Here is an 8,353-nt window from a genome sequence, read left to right as displayed (position 1 = left end):
GAAACTATAATCGAAATTATTCTTTACTATAAAAATGCAAGTTAAAAATAAAATATCTATTAAGGTGCGGGGAAAATCCCATGGACAGAGGAGCCTGGTAGGCTGCAGTCCATGGGGTCGGGAAGAGTTGGACACGACTGAGCAACTTGACTTTCACTTTTCACTTTCATGCATTCGAGAAGGAAATGGCAACCCACTCCAGTGTTCTTGCCTGGAGAATCCCAGGGACGGGGGAGCCTGGTGGCCTGCCATCCATTGGGTCGCACAGAGTCGGACACGACTTAAGTGACTTAGCAGCAGTAGCAGCAGCAAGGTGGCATAGTGGTAAAGAATCTGCCCACCAATCCAGAAGATGCAAGAGACACAGGTTCAATTCTTGGGTCAGGAAGATTCTACTGGTATAGGAAATGGCCACCCATTCCAGTATTCTTGCCTGGAAAATTCCATGGACAGAGGAGCCTGGAGGCTCATGGGGTTGCAAAGAGTCATACATGACTGAGCACACGAACACATTAAATGACTAAAATTAAAGCATATGACCAGGGCTTCCCAGGTGGCTCATTGGTAAAGAATTGCTAACACAGGAGATGCATGTTTGATCCCTGGGTTGGGACGATCCCCTGGAGAAGGAAATGGCAACCCACTCCAGTATTCTTGCCTGGAAAATCCCATGGACAGAGGTGCCTGTCTGGCTATAGTCCATAGGATCGTAAAAGAGTGGCATTACTTGGAGACTAAATAGCAACAACAACAATACACAGTGTTGGTAAGAATATGAAGCAACTGTAAATCTCATTTACTGTTAGTAGAAATATAAAATGGTGCAAAGAAAGAAAGTGAAGTTACTCAGTCATGTCCGACTCTTTGCAACCCCATGGACTGCAGCTTTCCAGGATCCTCCATCCATGGCATTTTCCAGGCAAGAGTACTGGAGTGGGTTGCCATTTCCTTCTCCAGGGGAACTTTCTGACTCAGGGATCAAACCTGGGTCTCCTGCATTGCAAGCAGACGCTTTACCATCTGAACCACCAGAAGAGAGAGGCAAAATAGTGCAACTACTTTAAAAAAATGTTTTGAAGTTATTTGTATAGTTAAAGGTACATCATGAGAAACGTTGGACTGGAAGAAACACAAGCTGGAATCAAGAGTGCAGGGAGAAATATCAATAACCTCAGATATGCAGATGACACCACCCTTATGGCAGAAAGTGAAAAGGAACTAAAAAGCCTCTTGATGAAAGTGAAAGTGGAGAGTGAAAAAGTTGGCTTAAAGCTTCACATTCAGAAAACGAAGATCATGGCATCCGGTCCCACCACTTCATGGGAAATAGATGTGGAAACAGTGTCAGACTTTATTTTTCTGGGCTCCAAAATCACTGCAGATGGTGACTGCAGCCATGAAATTAAAAGACGCTTACTCCTTGGAAGGACAGTTATGACCAACCTAGATAGCATATTCAAAAGCAGAGACATTACTTTGCCAACAAAGGTTCATTTAGTCAAGGCTACGGTTTTTCCTGTGGTCATGTATGGATGTGAGAGTTGGACTGTGAAGAAGGCTGAGCACCGAAGAATTGATGCTTTTGAACTGTGGTGTTGGAGAAGACTCTTGAGAGTCCCTTGGACTGCAAGGAGATCCAACCAGTCCATTCTGAAGGAGATCAGCCCTGGGATTTCTTTGGAAGGAATGATGCCAAAGCTGAAACTCCAGTACTTTGGCCACCTCATGCGAAGAGCTGACTCATTGGAAAAGACTCTGATGCTGGGAGGGATTGGGGGCAGGAGGAGAAGGGGACGACAGAGGATGAGATGGCTGGATGACATCACTGACTCGATGGACATGAGTCTGAGTGAACTCCGGGAGTTGGTGATGGACAGGGAGGCCTGGCATGCTGTGATTCATGGGGTCGCAAAGAGTCGGACACGACTGAGCGACTGATCTGATCTGATGCCTATAATATGACATCTATTTTACTTCTATATATTTATTCAATAAAACTAAAGCATGTATAAATGATAAAGCTGTACACAAATATTCATAGGAGCATTATTTTTAATTAAAACCAGTAAATTATCCAAATATGCATCAACAACTGAATGCAGAAACATTTCTGTATATTTATATGACAGAATGTGTGTGTTAGTCGCTCAGTCATGTCTGACTATTTGTGACTTCATGGGCTGTAGCCAGCTGGGCTTCTTTGTCCATGGGAATTCTCCAGGCAAGAATACTGGATTGCCGTTTCCTTCTCCAGGGGATCTTCCTGACTCAGGAATTGAAGCCATGTCTCCTGCATTGCAGGCAGATTCTTTACCCACTGGACCATCAGGGAAGCTATATGATAGAATGCTTTATAGTAATAAAATAGAAAGAAATAGGGATAAATACAATAATATTGATGAAGATCAATATACTTAAGAAAAGAAGTTAAACCAAAGAGAGTAGGTATTCATGAGAAAAAGATTAACACACCAAGTTTTGTTTCTTAGAGCTTCATGTCTCCAAGAGAACCTAGACTCAAGATATTAACTTTGGTGAACCTCAGAGTATCTAGACTTCAGAAGGTATTGTATTAGTGATTGAGGACTTCATTGTGTACAAATGGAGCAAAGGACCATGCTGTAATGGCCTGTCAGGTCTGTTTATATAAATATCAAGATTGTTCATATTTAATTGGTTTCATGGTTATGATTCTGAGTTTCAGTTCCATAAAAGCCTCAGACTGTGGCTTTCAGGTGGGCTTCTCTAGTGAAGAGTACTGAGCACACATCCCTTTAATTCACAGCCAAAGAGAAAACACATTCTTTGAGATTCCAGAAGAAAAAGAATGTGGAAACTTCAGTATGGTTTCCTTGGTCATCACCTAATGTAGTCATTTTTCCTATGACTGGCTATGTGCCCTTTTGCTGTATAAAGCTGAGCTCTGAGTTTAATCAACTATTGAGATGTGTATGTCCTGATACAAATTGGCACATTTCAGGGCAGTCTTAAAATCTCCAAACTTTTTTTTTTAATAAATTTATTTATTTTAATTGGAAATTAATTACTTTACAATATTGTATTGGTTTTGCCATACATCAACATGAATCCGTCACAGGTATACACGTGTTCCCCATCCCGAACCCCCCTCCCCCCTCCCTCCCCGTACCATCCCTCTGGGTCATCCCAGTGCACCAGCCCCAAGCAACCAGTATCATGCATCAAACTTGGACTGGTGATTCATTTCATATATGATATTATATATGTTTCAATGCCATTCTCCCAAATCATCCCACCCTCTCCCTCTCCCCCAGAGTCCAAAAGACTGTTCTATACATCTGTGTCTCATTTGCTGTCTCACATACAGGGTTATTGTTACCATCTTTCTAAATTCCATATATATGCGTTAGTATACTATATTGGTGTTTTTCTTTCTGGCTTACTTCACTCTGTATAATAGGCTCCAGTTTCATTCACCTCATTAGAACTGATTCAAATGTATTCTTTTTAATGGCTGAGTAATACTCCATTGTGTATATGTACCACTGCTTTCTTATCCATTCATCTGCTGATGGACATCTAGGTTGCTTCCATGTCCTGGCTATTATAAACAGTGCTGTGATGAACACTGGGGTACATGTGTCTCTTTCAATTCTGGTTTCCTCGGTGTGTATGCCCAGCAGTGGGATTGCTGGGTCATAAGGCAGTTCTATTTCCAGTTTTTTAAGGAATCTCCACACTGTTCTCCATAGTGGCTGTACTAGTTTGCATTCCCACCAACAGTGTAAGAGGGGTTCCCTTTTCTACACACCCTCTCCAGCATTTATTGCTTGTAGAATTTTGGATTGCAGCCATTCTGACTGGCATGAAATGGTACCTCATTGTGGTTTTGATTTGTATTTCTCTGATAATGAGAAAATCTCCAAACTTTTTGTATTATATTTATGAAAATTCTAGAAAATGTAGAAAGCAGATCAGTCATCAGAATAGGAGAACCTCGAGAGGGTAATTACAAAAGCATGCAAAGAAAGTTTTGAGGCTAATGGCTATGTTAATAATCTTGCTTTTGGTGGTGATCTCACAGGTGTACAGATATGCCAAAATATCAAAGTATCTACTAAATAATTGTTATTTGTTATATATAACAACCACCTTTAATAACTTCAGTATAGTCCATACACAATTTCCTTCAGAATTTATGTGTGTACTTAAAAGTATTTTCAGATGCATGTGTATTCTGAATCATAATCATCTCCACTTAATTTTCATGTTGCCAACTATACATTCATGAGACCCAAACACTTGACCCTCTATCAATCCTGTCACCTGTTAACAGAAAATTGAATTTGCTAAAGAGTACTGTTCAAAGCTTAAGATTTTTCTCACTTTCATGTTCCTATAAGTGATCATAATATTTTGAAATATGTAAAATAGCTAAAACTGATTTCTTTGATTCATCTAATTGAATATTATTGAAAATATATTACATATATATATTGAATATACAGTATCCACTGAATATGTTAATACATTTAAAACCATTATACACTTTAAGTGGGTAAACCATATGATATAGGAATTATTACTCAAAAATCCTGCAATAAAAATGGCATGCCAAATATGTCATGCTAATTAATTACAATAAGTAAAATTTTCTAGATTATTCTTATCACAAAAATAATAAAAATAAGTGAAAATCTTCAAAGAAATAAAAATAGATATACCTTAAAATGATCATAACATGGGAATTTTTCTCAGTAACATTTTTCTAATTGTTGACAGCCTTATATGACACATTAACTGATCTATAACTAAACTGAGAGGGAGACCTAAGGAAGTAAATAGTGACTAAATTTCAATTTGCTCATAATAGATATCTATCCACATTGTTCTACTTTCCTGTAGTTTTCTGAAGAAAATCATATTACCACACCAGTAGTTAACATTTCAATCTATACATTCAGGGTTTTCAAGTAAGTTTTTTTTTATATAAATTATTTTTAATCTGACAAGTTGACTGCTTTAAGAAGAAACCTGCAAGGGTTCTTCTCAAACATAGGGATCAAACCCAAGTCTCCTACATCTCCTAGATTGGCAGGTGGATTCTTTACCACTGAGAAGTGGATTCTTTACCACCTGGGAAGATCCAGTTCCAGAGACAACCATAATTCAAAAAGATACATTTAGGGGCATACGGTAGTTTTATTCTTTTTTAAGGAATCTCTATACTGTTATCCATAGTTACTGTATTGATTTATATTCCCACCAACAGTGCAAGAGGGGTCCCTTTTGTCTATATCCTCTCCAGCATTTATTGTTTGTAGATATTTTGATGATGCCATTCTGACCACTCAATCCTAAAGGAAATCAACCCTGAATATTCACTGGAAGGAATAATGCTGAACCTGAAGCTCTAATATTCTGGCCACCTGATATGAAGAGCCTACTCACTGGAAAAGACCCTAATGTCAGGAAAGACTGAGGGCAAGAGGAGAAGGGGGCAGCAGAGGATGAGATGGTTAGATAGCATCATCACTGACTCAATGCACATGATTTGAGCAAACTCCCAGAGATAGTGAAGGACAGGGAAGCCTGGCATGCTGACAGAGCACCTGAACAACACCATTCTGACTGGTGTGGGGTGATACATCATTGTAGTTTTGATTTGCATTTGTCACTGTAGTTTTGATTTTCACTCCTTTAGTAATGAGTAATACTGAGCATCTTTTCATGTATTTATTGGTCATTTGTATGTCTTCTTTGGAGAAAATGTCTGTTTAGGTCTTCTGCCCATTTTTTGACTGGGTTATTTCTTTTTCTGATATATAGCTGCATGAGTTACTTGTATATTTTTGAGATTAATTCTTTGTCAGTTTCTTTATTTGCAATTATTTTCTTCCATTTTAGCACTGTCTTTTAATCTTGTTTATAGTTTCCTTTGCTGTACAAAAGCCTACTGGGCATACAATCTGAGACAACCAAAATTCAAAAGACACGTGTACCCCAATGTTCACTGCAGCACTATTTACATTAGCCAGGGCTGGGAAGCAACTTAGATGTCCATCAAAAGATGAATGGATAAATATGTTGTGGTATACACACACACACACACACACACACACACACACACATACACATATATACACAATGAAATATTATTCAGAGATAAAAAGGAACAAATTTGAGTCAGTTATAATGAGGTGGGTTGCATTGCAGGCAAATTCTTTACCACTGAGCTACCTGGGAAGCCTGGGATTAGCATATACATACTTCTGCTGCTGCTAAGTCACTTCAGTTGTGTCTGACTCTGTGCTAGCCCATAGATGGCAGCCCAACAGTCTCCTTTGACCCTGGGGATTCTCCAGGCAAGAATACTGGAGTGAGTTGCCATTTCCTTCTCCATACATACTACTACTATCTATAAAATAAACAAGGACCTACTGAATAGCATAGGAAGCTATATGCAATATTTTATAACAACCTATAATGGAAAAGAACATCAATCACTTAAATATACATATTAACACAAGGAAAATTGTCAACAAATGTCCATCTAGTCAAAGCTATGATTTTTCCAGAAGTCATGTATGGATGTGAGAGTTGGGCCAAAAAGAAAGCTGAGCACCAAAGGTTGATGCTTTTGAACTGTGGTGTTGGAGAAGACTCTTGAGAGTCCCTTGGACTGTAAGGAGATCCAACCAGTCCATCCTAAAGGAAACCATTCCTGACTATTCATTGGAAGGACTGATGCTGAAGCTGAAACTCCAATACTTTGGCCACCTGATGCGAAGAACTGACTCATTGGAAAAGACCCTGATGCTAGGAATAATCGAAGGCAGGAGGAGAAGGGGACAACAGAGGATGAGATGGCTGGAGTAAACTCTGAGTAAACTTTGAGTAAACTCTGGGAGTTGGTGTTGGACAGGGAGGCCTGGCGTGCTGCAGTCCACGGGGTTGCAAAGAGTCAGACGTGACTGACTGACTGAACTGAACTGAAATCACCAATAATTCAATTTAAAAAATGGTTTAAAAAGATGTTTGTCTACATCTCAAATATCAAGTCTAAAAATTAAATTACTCTCATTTTGATACTTGATTATTTTTGATAATTATTTTGATAATTTTGATTTTTGATAATTATTTTGATAATTATTTTTGATAATTAAAACATGTATTTGTTGCTACACATAAAAGTATTTACTTATAGGTGTAGGAAAACCTTACAGTTCTAAGAAACAACAGTGATAGATGATCATTACTCTGTGATGATTCAATTATCCTAGTTGCTATCATTAATAGATAAAACCAAAGTCAGTACAATCAAGGAAGAGCTGTCATTAGCTTATCTATTTTTAACTCCCTCTGGTCAGCCTGCTCTCAACTTAGGAGATCTAATTGAAGGACTAATATGTTTGCATGAAGTTGTATCACTAATATGGCCACTGAAAAGATGACTTTGTTGATAATTTAAATGTTTTACCATGTTTAAAGGGTTTTCCTGGTGACTCAGATAGGAAAGAATCCACCTGCAATGCAGGAGACCAGAGTTTGATCGCTGGGTTGGGAAGATCCCCTGGAGGAGGGCGTGGCAACCCATTCCAGTATCTTTGCCTCAAGAGTCCCCATGGACAGAGGAGCCTAGCATGGCTGCAGAACGTGGGGTTACAAAGAGTCAGACATGACTGAGCGACTAAGCACAGCATGTTTAAAACAGATGACTGGCAGTTATTTCTTCAGCAAAAAAGAAAAATGTGTTTTTTCAAAATCCTCAAATAATTCCAATTAGGAAGATCATTAACTCTGGTAAGCCAAGTGCAAGTGTCCAGCAGAAATAAAGAGAACTCTTTTATAGAGGGGGGAGGTAAGATGGGAGGGCTATAGTGAACAAAAGGTCAATGGTTTTTCACTGGCTGGGTTGTGACAAGTCTCTCACTGGCTGGCTCTTTCCAGTAAATTAAAATATCTGTTCATTAATTTCTTATAAATACTTGCAGGATTAAATGTCTTCAGTAACCAAAGCACATTTAGATTACAATTATCAATAAACCACCTGAAGTCATTTATATCTCACTGAAAATAAAACTCAGAATATAGTGCTATTAAATTAATATCATTCTCACTCATGATAACAAATGCTCATAATTTTAAATTTAATTTTACAACAAAAGTTTCCACAAGCCTCTTATCCTCATACAACAGAGGGCAGACAGAATAAAAACCACAATCAGAGACAAGTAACCAAACTGATCACATGGATCACAGCCTTGTCTAACTCAATTAAACTATGAGCCATGCCCTGTAGGGTCATCCAAGATGGACAGGTCATAGTCGACAGTTCTGACAAAAAGTGGTCCATTGGAGAAGGGAATGGCAA

Source organism: Bubalus bubalis, chromosome 6 (genome assembly GCF_019923935.1).
Source record: "Bubalus bubalis isolate 160015118507 breed Murrah chromosome 6, NDDB_SH_1, whole genome shotgun sequence".
Taxonomy (NCBI): Eukaryota; Metazoa; Chordata; class Mammalia; order Artiodactyla; family Bovidae; genus Bubalus; species Bubalus bubalis.
Note: the sequence above shows the minus strand (reverse complement) of the source record.